At 39.0% G+C, this 17,863-nt stretch overlaps 1 long non-coding RNA gene across 2 annotated transcripts in view; it reads right to left on the bottom strand.

The window, feature by feature from the left end:
* Nucleotides 1–17,863, bottom strand: part of LOC142603952 (uncharacterized) — a 271,809-nt gene that overhangs the window by 118,334 nt on the left and 135,612 nt on the right. Inside the window, exons 3-4 of one of the 2 annotated variants that reach the window (XR_012837848.1) lie at nucleotides 17,208–17,383; nucleotides 2,590–2,826 (exon numbers count right to left, since the gene is read on the bottom strand). The exons of the other annotated variant lie outside the window; for it this stretch is intronic. This is a non-coding gene — a long non-coding RNA (uncharacterized LOC142603952). The remainder of the gene's footprint in view (nucleotides 1–2,589; nucleotides 2,827–17,207; nucleotides 17,384–17,863) is intronic. 2 annotated transcript variants of the gene reach the window in all.

Raw genomic sequence — 17,863 nt, 5'->3', positions numbered from 1 at the left:
TCATCCTCTAACATCCTGAGAAACAGGCTCATTTCTCTCTCCTCATGTTGCTTTTCCCCCAGCTGATGGCAATCTTGTTGACAGCAGGTTTTGTTCTGAATCTGAATGTGTCTAACCCTACATACTACCCTGGACTGAGTGTCAATGTCATCCTATTTCTTTTCTTGTCCTCAAGGTCATCCAATTCTCAGAGTGTAACATTCCAGACATACACTGTATTGATGGCCCCTCCTAGGGCTGTGTCATCACTGCATGCAGTCTATTTTCTCCTTCTTCATTTTGTGCTAGGCTTATTTATGAAAATACTAAACAAGATTGCTTTTGAGACCCATCCTTAAAGAACAGTGGTAATAGCATCCTTCCAGCTTAAACGCTTCTCTCAGTAGTCATCTCCCCACTAAAACAAATGCTTTACCACTGTATAGTTCTTAGCCAAGTCCACATCTTCCTCAGCTGAATACTCAATTTCATATTCTGTACCCTGTCAGATGCTCTATGTGGGTTAAGCAACACTTGCTGAATTTCCTTTGCCTGAAAAGCAGGTATCTTACAAAAAAACCCCAAACCCCAAAACACAAAAACCAAAACCAAACATAAACATATGTTATCATGCTATGAACTTCCTTTGATAAACTTATGTTGCATTTGATCCTGTTCTCACTTATCTGTAGATACTCTATTATTCTTACATTCAAAATGTGTACAAAGCACAAATGAGCTTAGTTAGACAGGTCTGCAGCTTTTTAGATTGTTTTTCTCTTGCCACACAATGCCTAAATATTGGCAATACATTTGCTGTTCCCTATTTATAAAAGCCCACTATGACTTGATTCCACTGTAGAAAATCCTTGTGCTGGACATCTGTTTTCATATGCCAGTCCCTTCAGATATCAAAGACAAAGAGTCCTTGTGAGCTGGAGTGAACTGAGATCACGAAATTTATTTTTCATATCTTAGTTGAGGAAATTTCCATTCCCTTCCTCCCATTAGCCATGTCCTCTATCCTTTTCTTCTTTCTCCCTCCCCCAAATACAATTTCAAAGAAAAGAATGTATTTAAAATAGGAAATGAGATTGTCTTTAATTCTATCCCCATCTTCAGCACACAATGTTTCCATTTTTTTCCTCATTCTTTTTATTTGCATCATTGAAAAATCTTTCACCATTTGCTTAAATTTCCTTTATGAGATCTGTCTCAGCTTGACTTTTGGCAGTTATCGTTTTACCCCTGCACTTCCTGACCTCTCAAATGCAGCTTTAACACTAGTTCTGACATATGTTCTCACAATGTTCTTACATATGGGTAATTCCTCTCTTCATCTAAATTCCTTCCTTAATAGATGCAAAAACTGATTGAATTCTAAAACTCTGGAGAAGGAGTCGTGAATATTTTCATAACTAAAACCATCACATTCAGATCATTACTATTTATGAAATCATGTTATATGCTACTGAGAAACATATGCTGATCAATAAATAAGAATGTCTATGATTCTTAAAACATCAAGAAATACCAACATTTTGAATGAAAAAATATGAAATTCTTTTTTTCCTGAAAATCAAAATTCTCCTATTTTCAGAAGTACTTTCAGAAGTACAGTTACCATACCTTAAAGTAAAAAAAAAAGCAAACCAAACCCACAACTACATTGAATAAGGATTTTCAATCATGCATTGTATGATTAATTTAAAATACAGAGTTTCCAAAGTAGAAATCAGGAAATGAACCACATTTGAACTACTTACAAAATAGATACTGAACTTTAATTAAGCCCTTAAATGATAAAATTAGCGAGGAAAGAGCATAAATAAAACCAAAGAATTTGAAATATATTGGCAAACGTGCTGAGTAGGTTAGACTAGAGATTAATAAGGTAACCTGTGAGATTTTCTATTATGTTTTCTTCAGGAAGTGGTAGACTGTCTGGTCTAAGAAGACCTACTTTTTCTGATCATCATTGTTTATGCTTCAAAAATAATCAGTGGAATGAACCCTGACTAACCTTATTCTTTTTTCCTCTCTCTCTCTGGCAACTGTAACTTTATGCAGCTTTCCAGTAAGTCAGTGGCAGTCGTTATGGTCTTAGGTAGAGTATCTTGTGGTGCAGTTAGTTGCTGGTGGATTAGAACCAAGGCTAAGAATTGCATAATTTTTGTCTCATACCTGCACCCTGATCGCTCACTGAGCAGTATGGTTCAATGGTTACAGGGGAGCTGCAAAATAGATGCTGGCAAGAAGTTGTGCTTATCATGAAACATGGTAAGGGGAAAGAGTGAGTAGTGCAACAACAGCTTAGGAAATTAATTTGAAACAGAAGTTGTTCCCTTCAATGAGGAAATGATTTAGCATTAAACAAACAGTTGCCTTAGTAACTAATGTATTGCCCTTTCTCTCCTTTCACTTTGAACATAACCACCTCTGAACTCAGTTTTTCATCACCTTTTCTGTTTGCTCAACTGGTCTTCTTCACCTGTCAGACAGCCAAATAGCTTGCAGTGAAATGGAAGTCTATTTTCTTTTTATGAACTGCTCTACTATGCAAACTGAATTCCAGGACCTGCTCCTCAGCTTTTGTCAATGACAACTTACATCAGATGCGGATCTTTCTTTCCAGGCTTTCTGCAGGTAGGGAAGGTATTATATCTAAGCAGACAAGCATGTTTCTTATAGGAACAGAAGCATCAGGTGTCATGTATTCATCAGGTCTACATATGTGCAGCAGACTTTCTGAATGTCGCTTCTTGAAAACTGCACCATCCCGGATGAGTAAACTGTGTAGTGTTTGTCTTGATGTTTACCTGGTCCTATGTGGGAGATCCAAAATTACTGCAAATGAGCAACCAGAAAAAAAAAGAAAAAAAAGGAAGAATGAATTCTTTGTACATGTTTAAAGTTGTATCTTTCTAATCTCTGCAAGTGGGCTTGATGCACAGTTGGGGAAAATCAATAAAGAAATTATGTTCCTGGCTCTTAACTCTTGACATAAACTTTGGCTGCAGCTGGGATGATGAATTTTTCTCAGAGTCAGAAAGTATTCCTGTATATCCAGTTTTGATATAGCCAGAGAGAATAAACCTGCAAATATCTCATGAGTTAGTCCAGCTTCTTTTGGTGACAACATTACAGAGCAAAAAGCTGTAAAGCTACCACTACATAAATAATTTATCTATTTACTCAGAAGTTCAAGGAGAAAATAATCAGAATATTCATACTTTTCCAATACTGCTCCATCGTCTGTAGGACAGACAGAATTTAGGTATACTCTATATGTCTTCTCAGGTCCTGGAAAAATATAAAATGTGGATATCATTGTTCTGAGCAGTTACAAATCCCGGCACACTTTTTTGTCTTGAATTTCGTGAAGCAAGCTAAGAACAACTAAGCATTGAACTTCTCTGCCACATGAAGGGCCCTAACTACCAATGACCATGAGACTCCAGCTTCAGAGTCAGCCATACTAGAAATCCAGAATAAGCAAAACAGTTGCTGGTCCATAGCCCGTGCTCCTTGCTCCTGTCCCCCATGGCAATGACTCCATCTTTTTCTGTATCAGAGTTAAGCCTGCATTTGCCTAGAATTATGCACCCATGAATCCCATGAGATCTGTCTATTCTATTCCAATTACCAGCTAGCAAATTTATACAGAAAACAGGCACAGGTTTTTTTTTGTGAACTGGCAGCTTTTTTTCAGCCTTGACACTTAGCTGTACAATCCCTAAAACCAAGAGATTCAGTGTGAAATCTCACCACAAACCCTTCTATTTGTATGTTTATAACTGCTATTACTATATTAGTCAAGTATGTCCAGTGGCATGGAGCAAAAAGAGATAAAGCTAAAAGGAGAAAACTCATAATTTGAGAAAAGACATTCTCCCCATGCCTAGATACAGGGCAGATCTGATGCGTTGAGTAGGAGAGGGAAAGGAGGGCCAGGGACACTTGTCTGAGTCATAAGTAGGACACTGAAGTTACAGTCCAATAATTTTTTCCATGTGGAAAACCCAGTGCTCTTAAATTGATGTTCTAGGGACAGCAAATTGATTCATTAGCTTCTTCTGATGTTTCGGTAAGACAATGCCCATCAATCTTTAACACTGTTCACAGCCCTAGATATATATAGTTGAATATATCACATGTTCTGGCATACGAGACACCTGTATATAAGCCACAAACTTCAAAAGGAAAAATTACCATTAAGAAATTGCTCCACCTAAAACTGCCGATATTTAATAACCGGTGGTGGTAGAAGAAGCACTCAAGCAACAGTGGCAGATACTGCAGAAGGAGCATCAGAGATTACAAATTTCCCTGCATCTAATTTTCTTTTCTTTTTTTTTTTTTTTCCTTTAGGTAGCCTCAATGTGTTTGACATACTTTAATGCTATACCCTTATTTGGGAAAAAGAGAAGAAAAGCCAAACAGGAAATAAATTACACACTCTGACATGCAGCTAGAATGGCATTGAACACCACAGACTCATTCTGAAGAGTTTAAGACTCAATTATTTAAGCAGAGAGCTTGTATAAAGCCTCCAGTACTGAAAAATGCCTTTTTACTTCTTACGTGAATTAAGATTAATTGTAATACCTAGCTGACAGAATATTAGTCAGAAGCAGTTGAAAAAAAGATCACATTAATTTATTTTGTGTTAGAGGTATTAGCTTAAAATAGTTCATAATTGGTTTTATTCTGATGGTGAAAGTAGGGCTGCCATATTTTTTTAACTTGACAGTGTAAATCCAGCAAGAATACTTCCAGACAGGGCCAGACTCTGAGAGAGTCAGTCAAGATGAGTTTCTCTGCTAGACAGTTACTCAGCCATTTTGGACAGCTTCATGCATGGAATTCCATTCTTTAATTATCCAAAATTCATTAGAGTTAAAATTGGTGATTACTAGAAACAAAATCAGAAGAATTGCAGCCTGACATAAGATCAGTATTGGGAAAAAAAGACTGCTCAAACACTAGAGAATAGCTCAATAGCTTTCAACTAATGTGACTTGCAAAGAAGAATATGTAACAGTTCCACACACTATGAAAATTAATTTTCCTAGACGGCTGGTGGGTAAAATTTCATATTATGAATCAGTGGCATTTCACCCATCTGTTTGTACTTCATGAGAACATGATATCTCGGATTTCTCATGAGCTCAATGAAATTAAAGGAGTATAGCCTGAATTAAGCCTGCAGGATCAGGATTTATTAACATGAAGAGGTTGTAAGACTTGTTTCATGAAGGATTTTGATATATTTTGCTACCTCACTGCTTTCAGGATAGGAATGAAGCTTGAGTGTTTCAAAATTCTCAAAGGAAAATGTTCAAAGACTAAAATACTCAGAGTAAATTAATTTCTAAATTATTATACTGTAGTATGATCCAGAAATTAAATACAAATTCCAAAGGAATTTCTGGGGAAAATCTAAACAGAGTCCTTATTATGAGAATACTGCATTATGGTGATATGTACCCAACTCGGCAAATTTATCTGTTTTCATTGGAAGTTGTATTTTTGATGGAATTTTGTCCCAGCAGGTTTTCTGAGCCAGCCTCTGTTATTACATATTTACAGAAAGACAAAAATGAAGATTGAGTAGTTTCTGAGTGATGGAATGCCAGTGATTTTTGAAAGGTATGCAAGCAGTAGGAGAGATATTTGGAACCGTTATTAATAAATGATTAACAAATAACTAGAATTAACAGTTGAGTAACATGAACATGTATTCACGTCAATTTATTTGCACACATTCATAGGATGTGTGTGTGCAAGAGACAGGAGAACAGCAAGTTAAAGCCTATTCACATAAACATATTAGACTACCAGCAAAGTAAGAGACATTGCAGAGCAACCTTCCCCATCACGAGGAGGAGGTTAAGAAGAAAAGACTTTTATTCCCTGTCACTCATGATGATTAAAGCACTTTTCTCTAAAGCAGGCAATGCTGGCTGCCCTCACACAGACTCCTGGAATGAGAACAGCTGCTGTGAATAAGACAGGGTGAGATTTTCAGACCCTCAGGGAGGCATGTGCTAGGGAGCAGCAGTCACAGGGTAAATAATACAAATGAAAAAGATATGGTGGGGCGGAGTTCTGCCAACAAGCAGGAGCAAGAAAGTGATTACCCTGACAGTAGGGTGGGACAGAAACCCAAGCTATCAATAGAAATGGGAACAAGATATTAGAAGCCAGGAGAATTGGCTGGAGTTTCTCCAGACCTGACCCGGCATGCCTCGCTCTCCTAACACCTTCTGTAGGTGCTCAGGCAGTAAGCACGCCAGCTGGAAAGGCAGAAAGGATTGGAGGCAAGCACAGGGATATTGATTTAAAGGAGGTTTTATAGCCATTTTCTCAGGTAGCTGCTGTTCAGCTACCTTCCCGTGTCATTTGAGAAAGCTTGCCACGTTACAGTTAGTCAGTGAGACAGCGAGCCGTGCTTCTCCTTTTGTGTTGAAAGAAACTAGCATCGTCCTCTGCCTACAATGTTTCGAGGACCAACAGTTGTACACTTCCACAGCTCTTTAAAAGGATGAGTCTTTCCAGCGTGCTGTTATTGTTTCTTTTAATTCATCCAATATAGCTACAGGTCCTGGGGACCTCTTATAAGGCTCACATACAAAATAATGCAAAGTGTAATCTATTAACATAACCACCACAACTCTTACACATGCAATTTCTGCTCTGAACAGCCTAAGGGGATAATAAAGAAAAGCAAGGCTTTACAAAACTCATCATTTAACCTATTCTCCATCTCTTTATTTCTTCTTATCTCTTTCCAGTTAAAAAAAAAAACAAACAAACAACAACAACAACAAAAATCCCCCTGACATGTTCTGTTTGGACACAACAAAGGAGAGAAAAAAACAGCCACTGTCCATTAGGCTAGAATTCTTGATTATCAGGAGTGATACCAAATCTAAAATAAGACCTGTAGCTCTGATATGCACTGCAAGGTGGATGCAGATAACTGAAGCAATAAAATGGAAGTAGGAATATAAAAGGCTAAGGGAAACAAAAAATGTAGTGCCAGTATAACTTTATATTCAGTTACAAGTGAGGATCATGTAAGAAGCAATTATTTTCTCTACAGTCAAAATCCTAGTATTGGAGATTACTTCAGTACAGGCTACAGAGTATTTAAAAAAGAAAGGCTTGAAAGCCTACAGGGTATAAAAGCATTTGTATGATTTGAAGAGACATGACAAACATGCTCATAAGGATTATTTTCACAAAAACCTAATTTTTAAAGCATAAACCATGTGCCAAGTAAAAGCCTCTAATATCTCCCCCATTTCTAAGAAAACCTGGCTGACCTTCACATCCTCTATATATGCATTCATTCAATCCTTTAGGACAGGAGGCAAAGGATATTGTAGCCGCCTTCAAAGCTGCAAGTGTGTGTAGTTTTAACGTACAGTACAGTCAGGTCTCAGACCTATTCAAACATGATAAGCAAAATATCCAAAATACTGAACATAACAAACAATTGTGCTTCTATTGACTGAAGAGTATAACTATATAAAGACTATTTTTATTATTTTGTAAAGTAGGCTACTTAAGCATAAAAACATGGGCAAAAAAAAACCATATTACCAGCAACTGTAGACATCACATCACATGTATTTTTACCAACATTTAAATACAGGTCCTTTGATCCTCAGGGTGGGTCTTTCTACAGCTTGAATTAAGCTACAGACTGTAACTTACCCAACTCAGCCAGCCACAAGAGAACAATTTGAAAGAAACTATGCAAAATATAACAGAGCCATGCTGTGGAGCAGCAATCATGAATTCTATCTCCTGGTATCAAAAATGAGCCAAAGCTATCAATCAGACAAGTCAGGCCAGGCTGGGCCACACCAGGAGAAACACAGTGCCATTCGGTACAATTGGACTTCTCTGTGGCATGGAAAGGCTCATCAGACATGACTTCCTACTCTTTTTTGTGAGAACTTGGGCTTTCTGTAGTCAGGTGAGTAGAGAAAGAGCTCCAACCCTTCATGGGCCTGGCAAGCATTAAAGAAGATAGTAAGTTGGCTAAGAGGCATAAGAGGGTGCCCAACACACCTCTCTGCTCTCACACAGGACCAAACATACCTGTGCCATTCCTGGCAGTTATTGTTCAACAGGAGAACCTATATTGAACATCAAATACAGACATCCAATGTGGGGACAGCCAACCTCCCCATGTCCACATTGGTGAGCACCGACTTCCTGTCAGATGTCCCATTCCGGCAGCTTATTCTGTTGCAGGGCAAAATTAATTTGCAGCTGTCTTGCCTGGACAAGGACTACTGAGAAACTGATTGTTATGAGTAACTTGGGTACCATCTTTACATTGTTAACATCAATAATCCCAGTGGCTCTAGAATCATTCCATGACCAATTTTCATAACATTCAGCATTTCCAAAACAGATACTTTAAGAAATGTATACACAGTAAGGATGCATTCTACCATATTTCCAGCCTTTTCTCTGCTACCATGAGGGTTAGAAACTACCTGCAGTTCCTAACAGCAAGCTCTATGAAATTCAGTACATTTGCAAGAGTACAAGCTTACAAGATTCCCTCTCCTGTATTTTGCCTTTTACAAGTAGTGGATTACTTCAGCAGAAATCAAGACAACAAAACGGACATCTTAACCTTCAAGTACGTGCAAGCAATATGTTAAACTAAAGCAAAGTATGGAACATTGCTGCTGTCCCAATAAGAAATTAATGAAGGCCCTCAGTTATTTTTATGAAAACTAGGCCGTCACCAAAATTCTTTTCCTTCTTTAAAACAAAGGAAATCTGCAATTTTTTTTTCCTGACTAATCTGCTGCCAGGTTCTTGGGTAGAAAAAAAAAAGTGTCCTGTCCCATGGAAAGTAGGCAGCCTTTCACCTTGTGAGGCAAGGACAAGGTCTACACTGAATGTGAACCACCTTGTGTTTGTAATCACTACTGGTTACTGGTCTGTCTATACAGTCTTGGATGATGAACCAGCTGTTCAGCCCTATTCAGGTGCCACTCACCGGTGCAAGCTAAAAGCCAGTCAACAGTGAGAAATGGTCCTGTGGATTTTGAACTGAAAGTCATACTACAGGGAGAGCAAAGTAAGTCCTCATATTGAGGCAGCCATTCCTAGCATGGTCCAGGTAAAAACCTATGTGTGGCTTAACAAGCTTAAGCTGCCAGGAGCAGGAAACATGATGAATGCACAAGCAAAACAAGAAGGAGGTAGGTTTATAGGTCTGGAAAATCTTGCATCTGCCTTTTCAAGTGGTTCCAGCTTCTCATTCATATTAAAGATAATTCTGAACTGTGTTTCAACGGCATTGCTAAAACAAATTGCTTTAGGGAGTTGACATCCACTTTCTCAACCTCTGCTTGATGCCCTGCAGAGAATAAATAGTGCAACGCCACTGCCAGTTCAAAAGAAGCAATGCCATAAAGGAAATAATGCATATTTTTAATTTCCCAAACATCCTGTTTTTCTGCAGTTATTTATAATTTTAATATAAACTACAGAAAATGCCCTGTTTGCGTGGCTTGCTTTCCTGTGATCTCACCAAGTCCTCCTCATTATATTCATGGAAAAAGTGGTTTAACTACATTCACTGAGTATCAGCTTCTCAGCCCCCACGGAGGAATTTATATTAATAGGCAGCAGTAAAATGGCAAAGCACAGAATTCTCTTTATCCAAGAGTGTTTGGCTGGAAGAAGGAGCTAGGTTTGATAATGAAATCATGAGCCTGGTCCTTTACAGGGTGCACGCTTCTACATGTCAGCCTCAAAATATGACTAAAACTGTTTGGACTGGAAAAGTCACTCTGTTTGCCCTCTATACTGCAAACAGCGATGACTAATGGTGTTGTTGAATGAAAAATATGGTGCTGATGCAATCACACCTGGAATACTGTGCCCTGTGCCAAATCCTGTCATTACCAACAAGCTATTAGCAGACCAGAGGGTACTCAGAAGAAAGGGAAAAGATGATTAAAGAGATGGCGCAATTGTCTTAGAAAGACTAAGAGAGCTAAATGGCATTTGGCTAGGCTAGCATGGAAGAGGGGCAAGTTTATTGAAAGCCCTCACTTGAACTCTCCACTGTATTTAGAGGACCTTTGCTGGGAAGGTGTCTCAGGGCAGCAACATTCCAGGGGCAGCTGGCCTCCAGAGACAGAGTGTGCATGGATCTCATTTCCCAGAGAGACCAGGATGCCAACAGAATTTCCCAGCAACTGTGTAAGCTGATTTCTTCAATAGTAATGTGAGAGAGAAAACATACCTAAGCAAAATGTTGAGGCTCTGAACCTAAATCACATCCTTAAATTATCTAAGTCCAATTGCTGGTGAAATCTGCAAGAGACCAAACAGCTTAGACATCATTGCCAGTGTGACTGAAACAGAAAATAAATCCAACTGACTTTCACAGGACTTAGACTCCTTGATGCCCAAATGCAAATGGAACTGCAGTGTCTTAAAAATTCCACACTTTTGAAGAGACTGCTATCTGTTATTTTGCACAGAAGGGACGAAAGGCAGAAGTCATACACTACAAGTGCTGTAGCCAAGTGTAGAAATACTAAGAGTATTTAGAAAAAAAAGGGACTATTTAAAAATAACTAAAAGAAGTTCAGTACCAACTACCTTATGGTAACAAGTGTAAAGCAGAAGAGACTAGCTCTACTCAAGGGAAGTAGTGAGGTTAGTTAGGACTGAGAACAAATACAATACGCCAGAATGCCAAACAAGAACCAGCCCTACCGAAAGTACCTTCAGTTAAAGTTTTGCATGTTGCTTATCAGTGCAGGGAGTGAGGAGGTGCCAAGCTCAGACTCACTTCAGTCTGTCTCCAGAAGACCCAGCTTGGCTTTGACCACGTCATTCTGGGTAAAACCACATAGTTCAGCCACTCTGGACAAGCCCTCTGAGCATCACCCTGTTTCCAAGGTGTAAAGCAACAGGATTGGCTGATAGTGGAATTTAATAGTTGCCTTTTTCCTTTAGGAACTAGTGACAAGTATAAATGTCTAAAGCAATTCAGAAACTTTCTCTTAACAAGGCACTATTTATCCCTTCAATACTATCATTAAAAACACAAATGATAGCATAAATGGTAGCACAAAGTTAGCATAAAAAGTCCCCAACACTGGATAGCTAGAACAAAAAAGCATAACAATCAACATAGAGGAGGAGCTTTACCCTGGGTTTTACACAATCCCTCTGTGTCAGGCCACATGATCTGATGCTGGTAGTATGTCTGTTACATAAATCAATATATACACCGACCTGGAGAACACATTGTGAGTGCCAGCTGTCATCTTGGGGTGTGCACACTCTGACAGCAGGATGCGTAGAAGGGTTTGAGGCAGGGCTTCTGATCTCCTGACACTGTGCAAGAGGCCGGCTACTATACTTCCTTCAAAACATGAGACAAAATGACATTTCAAAGATTTCAAGATGGCAAGACAGGGCTTGTATTTAAGGACCGTCTAAGCTAATCTGGGATCTCTGATTGCCTTTATACTTACTTCCCTCTCCTCCTATCTCTCCCTTTACACATTTACAAGATCCCTCATCTGATAATTTTGCCGGGTGGAATAAATGAGACCTCCTTGCATATCTGTTTCATGTGCCACTCAACTCTGACTGACGCTTCTTGGGTAACTCTCTCTTCCTCTTTTTCCCCCAACTTGGCATCCCTCTTTCTCAATTATGGCATCTTAACACGCAATGTTCTCTTCGTAAGCTTCCACCTTTAATAACTCACTGGCAGCCAAGGAATTTTCTCAATTTCTTTTTTGACAGTTCTTTCCCATCATCCACTACAAGATCCTCACCTTTATCATTGTTTTATTTCCTGTTTGCTTGCCACTGGAGAGATTCCTACATTCAGTCAGTTAATAATGTGTGGATATCTGCAGAGCAGATAATCTTTATTTTTAAAGTGTATATATATTATGCATAACTCATTCCCCATAATTATACAGAGTGCTCTCATTTCTGGAAATGATGGCTCTTCTTATTCTGTCTGGAAGTAATAAGATACATTACAACAGGTTCCACAGACTGCAGAAACAGCACTGTATACAATGCACTGATAAACTTACAAGAAAGCCTCCTCAAATGATTTCTAATTTAAGTTACTGGGAAACAAGATGTGCAGACAAGAGAGGTTTCCTTCAGCACAGTGCCCACCAGTCATGCTCTATTAAGAATGAAGGGTTTTGTGCTGTCTAGATTTCTCATCTCCTTTTTCCTGTAGTTCTTAATCTGCTCCCTCCAATTGCCTGTTGGCACCAGTCTTGACCGCTCAGTCACCTATATCTCTTAATCTTAACTCATATACCTTTTTCCCCTCTTGTCTCTAGGAAGGGAACATCCTCTACAATGTGATTCCTTTATCTTTCTCCAGTAGAAAAATCTCCAAGAATTATCTTAGAAATCAGTCAGCTGGCAGCCTATTGTTTTGCTTTGATTTTTTTTTTTTTAAATAAATAGCAGAATTAATACCAGCTGACTGTATCTGTAACTTCTGTCCTCTGTAGGCAGGCTGCCTGCCATTCAAAGTTCAGAAGTAAGATGTTGAAGCATCTGCATCTCGAGGGCTCACAGACATAGTGGGAGGCCATGCATATAAACACCCCAGCTGGGCACAGGCACAGAGAGAGACATTTGGCCGCTGGCTTGCACGTGCCACGCTGACATGCCTCCAGGCCTTCTCATGCCAATGCAGCAGCTCGCAGGTCTAAGCCTCTGGCTGTTCACATGCTTGGTCTCAGGCTTGATGCTCTCCTCTAGCAGCCTTGCCTGTCTCTTCCAACGGAAAGTACTCAATTCCCCAACAAGAAGTAATGCTACTGCCCAGAGGGGACTGTTACTAATATGAAATTGTGACAGCTCTCTCACTGCTAAAATAGTTTTGATGCTGCATATATTTGGGACTCTTACTGACAGTGCACTCATAATAACCCTGCTAGACATTTTGCCAGTGTCAAACAAGCAAGCAGTCTAGGAGCGTTAGTAATCAAATTCCGCAAAAAAATGGAATTTCTTTCTTTCGTCTTGGGACAAGAGCTTTCATATGGGTCACCCTAGATTTCACCAGGTAACCCGAAGATTAATTCCCAGAGCCATCTGAAGGCTTTTTATCTTCAATCTCTAATCTGATTTAGGACTACAGTTGCTGTAAAACCCCAATCCTAACTGAGTGGTAGGAGCAAGTTATCACCCATTGGTTCTGGTCTCTTGCACCCTTGACCTGTTTGACAGAGAATATGATGATATGATCCTATCCTCAAATGCCACTATCATCTCCAAAGTGCTCTTGAGTCTTCATTCTTTACACATGCAATCCAGGCATATTTACAAACAGATCAAATACAAAGGCACTTTGTTGTGAAAGCTGTGTTTGTCCTGCAAACAGTAGTTTTTCAAGAAAGCACACTGTATTGATCAGCCTCTGTCAGAACACATGAATCAAGCCTCATCAATGCCTCGGCACAAAATGTAACGCAACAACACTGCTGTTACAGCTTGATGGGTTTCTTCATTCAGCCAAATAATCACATAGAGAATTTTGAAAAATACCTTGCTGAAGACAATTGGGTAGAAAAACATGGCTTAATGAAACAAATGCACCAAATTGCAGTCAAATGCATCTTCAATCCGTTTCTGCTCTCCTCAGTAATTCTACCAATTTATTACCTATGACAATTCACACTAACCTCCTGTTAACCTGGAACTCTAAGAGTAGACACTATTAAATGTGATAGGGGAAAGAATCCACAAGGTAATATGAATATCATGTTTCTTGTTCATTTTTACCTCAGCTTGACTTGGTCTCTCTTATCCCCATTGATTTCCCTAGATCTGGCCAACTTAAAATCAAAAAAACCTCTACAGCAGAGAACCCTCACATTGCATGCTCCAGAGGAGGCAGGAAAATTTTAAAAGAAAGATCAACCCATTTGCCTAGAACACCATTTAGAGAATGAAACATTGATATATTTGGATAGCAGCTAATACCATACTGCTTATAACTGCATGCTTACTATTCCCAGGAAATAAAAAGAGTTTCTGCAATATTCGTACTGGTGTCATATAATCAATTTTTCCTGTAGTACTCATGGATCTTACAGGAGAAACAAGGCGAAGATAAAAATCTCCTAAAACTGAATTGCACCTGAAACCATCAGCTGAAACCTCAAGAGTTACCAAACGACTTCTTGGTTAAACAAGACTTCCCTAACAAAGTATTTTCTAAGTGTGGCGTTCTTTGTTCTCAATATGCACAGCTGTGACAGATCCCTGAAGAGCAGCAGAAACAAATCAGAAGTCTGTCAGATTTTTTTTTTGTTCTCTTCTGAGAAGCCTCAGACCAGCCAGCTGTGTCCTCATCCACAGAACAACCCTTTTGCTTCCATTTCTCTCCAGAGACCTGCATGGACCCAAAGCAAAGCACAAATGTTTCTGCTACCTCCTCCTCCCCCACCACAGAGAAAGGTACTCTACCCTTTCAGCCTTGCTTCCCTTTCAGCTTCATTGCCTTACCAGTATGCATTGGCTATTAGCCCATTTCCCCTTAACCGCAGCTATTTTTACTGAACCGGCTCTATTTGCTTCAGGCATCCAATTACTCTGAGACCTTGGGATATCCCTTTAGTCCAAACTCCAGCTTGTACACACTACCTCCCCAAGCCGGTGGCAGGCAAAAGGCTTAAATCGTTAACTCTGGACCATGAAGGGCAGCACCATGCATCACAGTGCTAAGTTGCAGCCCTACAGAATCTGGTATCTAGACACAGTTTTTGAGCTAAACATCAGAGATTATGTAATTTTGAACATCTCCTTTTGAAGTGCTGCATCTCTGCTAGACACTATCAGAGAATGTGACCCTACATTTTAAAGCAAGGAGAACTGGAAACCCATCACTTTTTAAGTGGCAATCTCCACTCGTTCAGAGAAAGGAAGGTTGGTTGGTCCAGAGGTTATGGCGCTGGCTGCCACTGTGGCACCTTAAGAAACCCAGGTAAGTCAATGGTCTGCATGGGTCTAACATCCTTGTCTCTAAGATTGGATATGATGCCTGCCTCAGAGCTGGGACGTGAATTTGAACTGGGTTCATCCTCCTCGATTCACTTATCAAAAAGTGCAAGAAAAGGCAGCTGTGTTGTGATCTATAAATATCCTGACCTTTACACTGGGTGCTTGGAAAGAACAGGAATTTTCATATTAAACAATTCACATGTATCCAATACCAGAGAGAAGGAATTCATTCCTGTTCTGTGTTTACACAATGCTTAACACAACTGCAAAAAACCAAAATGCAAATAAATTGAATGAATGAAAAATAATACTCTGAAGAAGCATACAAAACTTAAACGACAGATAGTTTCAGACCACAGGTGACCACAGAGGACCTTTTCCTAATGACCTTCCTTCCCAGACATGCGCACTCTGTTATTTTTTTTTTTTAAAAACAGAAAGAAAAAGAGAGAGAGAGAGAAGGAGTCAAAACTAAACATAGCAGAATTCATTGCAAGTCACACAGGATATTTAGCTATTCCCTCCAAAAAGAAGCATCTCAAGTTTCTCTTTAAAAGAGTCAGCAATATGATGGCTGCACCTGTAAGTTTCGGGGACTGTGAAAGCTTTTAAATTTGTCGTAGATCCTTAAAGAGAACTCATGCAAAGTTAATTTGCACTCATGAATCCTCATGTCTAAATTTGTAGTTAGTATTAAATATTTGAAGTGGAAGATTTTCAGAGTGTTGCAACTTTGGAGGAATGTTAGACTGAATTCATTTAAAACCTAGTTGGGGACAAATAATCTCCTTTCTAATTATGAACAAAGTACTAATACTTTTTTTTCAGTAATTTCAGGTTTTACTGTTATCTCCAGCTATGCATACACAAATACCCACACAGTTGGAATGGAACAACATTGAAGTTAAGGAGATGAAGTTAACATCAGTGGTCGCTGACAAATCCAAATGCAGTAGCTAAGTGCATTGGAAATACAAAACTAAGGCATCTTTTTAAATCTGAACAGGTGTAATTTTATGAAATTTACAGGAAGACAAGAAAACAATGTTTCCCAAACATCAACGCAAAACCTCAGCAAAGCCAATTTCAGATAAACATGACATTAATTTTGTGCTATACCAATGATTTATTTTTCATATGGACATTATCAATTTGTAAGGGCATATATCTTTATCATTAAATCAAAGAAGAAACAAATTTCTTGGATCTATCATATTAAATACAGGAGAATGGGATAAAAGATTCTAATGGCCATCCATACTTTTTCTGAATTCTAAATTTACTTAAAGCTATATCTCAAAAAATCTCTGGAGATTTTTGCATTTGTCATATATGCAGTTCTTCATATCATGCAAGAAAATAATTGCTTTAGAAGCAATTTTGGAGGTGCCAGGCATGTACATAAAACAGAGGTGGCAGACAAGAACATACAAGATCTGATCATTCACACGGAATTTTTCTGTGACTTTGGAAAACACAACTGGTTTGTCCTATTGCTGTAGTGATACAACAAAATATTTACATTACTGTTTTTCAGGGATAGGCTAATACATCAGCACAGAGCTAATGCTTAGCTCTGATGACCCCACAGTAAAGAAATATCATCAAAGCTACATCTTGACAGCAGGAATGTACAGAAATCATAGAATTTTTCAAAATGTGGTTTACACAGAGTGAAATTAAACATTTGAAAATGGTATACTATCCTAAGCTGTTGAGCAATAGCTTAGTAAGATGCTAAACACAGTTGCTGTTCTCATTCTGGTAAACTTGAATTTCAGAGTTGATTTAAATCATTCCTTGGAATAAAATGTGTTTATATAAATATAAGGAGGCAATTACTGAGCTGGGTAGAAATGCAAGAGATTTATGTATATAATGCATCTCCTGAAAGGAAAGATGCTTTCTGTATCATTTTTTCTCTCCACAGCTCCATAGCACTGAAATGCACATTTTTTGCAAAACAAACTCTCCCTAATTCAGGTTTTACCGAGAATTTGGAGGGGTAGAGGGCTAAGCAGAAAGCTAAAAATTGTCAAGTTATTTCCCAAGCTTCTCCAGCATAACCAGCAGCATGCCGGACAGTCACTTGTCTACAACTGCTCCTGACTTAAATCAAATAGACCACTCTGCCTGAATGTAATAAGCTTTTAATAAACAGATGCGCAGATTACCTAGAAAACAGGTAAAAAGACTTTTCTTAGAGGCACCCCAAAGGATGAATTCTTGAAGTGGTAGTATGAGCTTTCCCTTAACTGCTGCGCTGCAGTCAGAGGAGCACACCATCTTCTTTCAGCGATTTAAGTAACATTGCCAGCAGTGCACAAAAGGTTTGGGTTTTCCTGCAGACCTAGAGATTAAAAAAAAAAATTAAGGCATGATTTCACATCCACAGCTTGGTGTTTGCTTTCTCCTGTTCCTTCTCTGTATCAGCTCATTTCCACTCAGGTAGCACATCAGAACGTACCCTAGCTACTCTGACAAAATATACGGGACAGGTACAGGAGAGGCTGTTATTGTCAGGGCAAATTACTACGCAGCTCATGTTGTTAGTGACATCAAACTTTCCTACATGCAATGGCGCTTCATGCCCATGGCATTATTGCAGGTGCCTCAGGTGCTGCTGGTTAGGTTCAAAATTCATAAGCTATACTGATGTCACTAAGCCATATAAAGTCATATACAATTATGGGGTGAAAGATATATGCCTGATCACTCGACATTCCTTGCCTCATCATCAGATAAAGGTTTCTGCTTCTTTGACTGAGCGTTCTTTGAATTCTGCTGCCCCAGGTTGCCCCGCATCTTTCTTCTTCACTTGTGCTAGAAT

The sequence above is a fragment of the Balearica regulorum genome, chromosome 1, assembly GCF_011004875.1.
Source record: "Balearica regulorum gibbericeps isolate bBalReg1 chromosome 1, bBalReg1.pri, whole genome shotgun sequence".
Taxonomy (NCBI): Eukaryota; Metazoa; Chordata; class Aves; order Gruiformes; family Gruidae; genus Balearica; species Balearica regulorum.
Note: the sequence above shows the minus strand (reverse complement) of the source record. Positions and strands in the feature narration are given on the sequence as shown.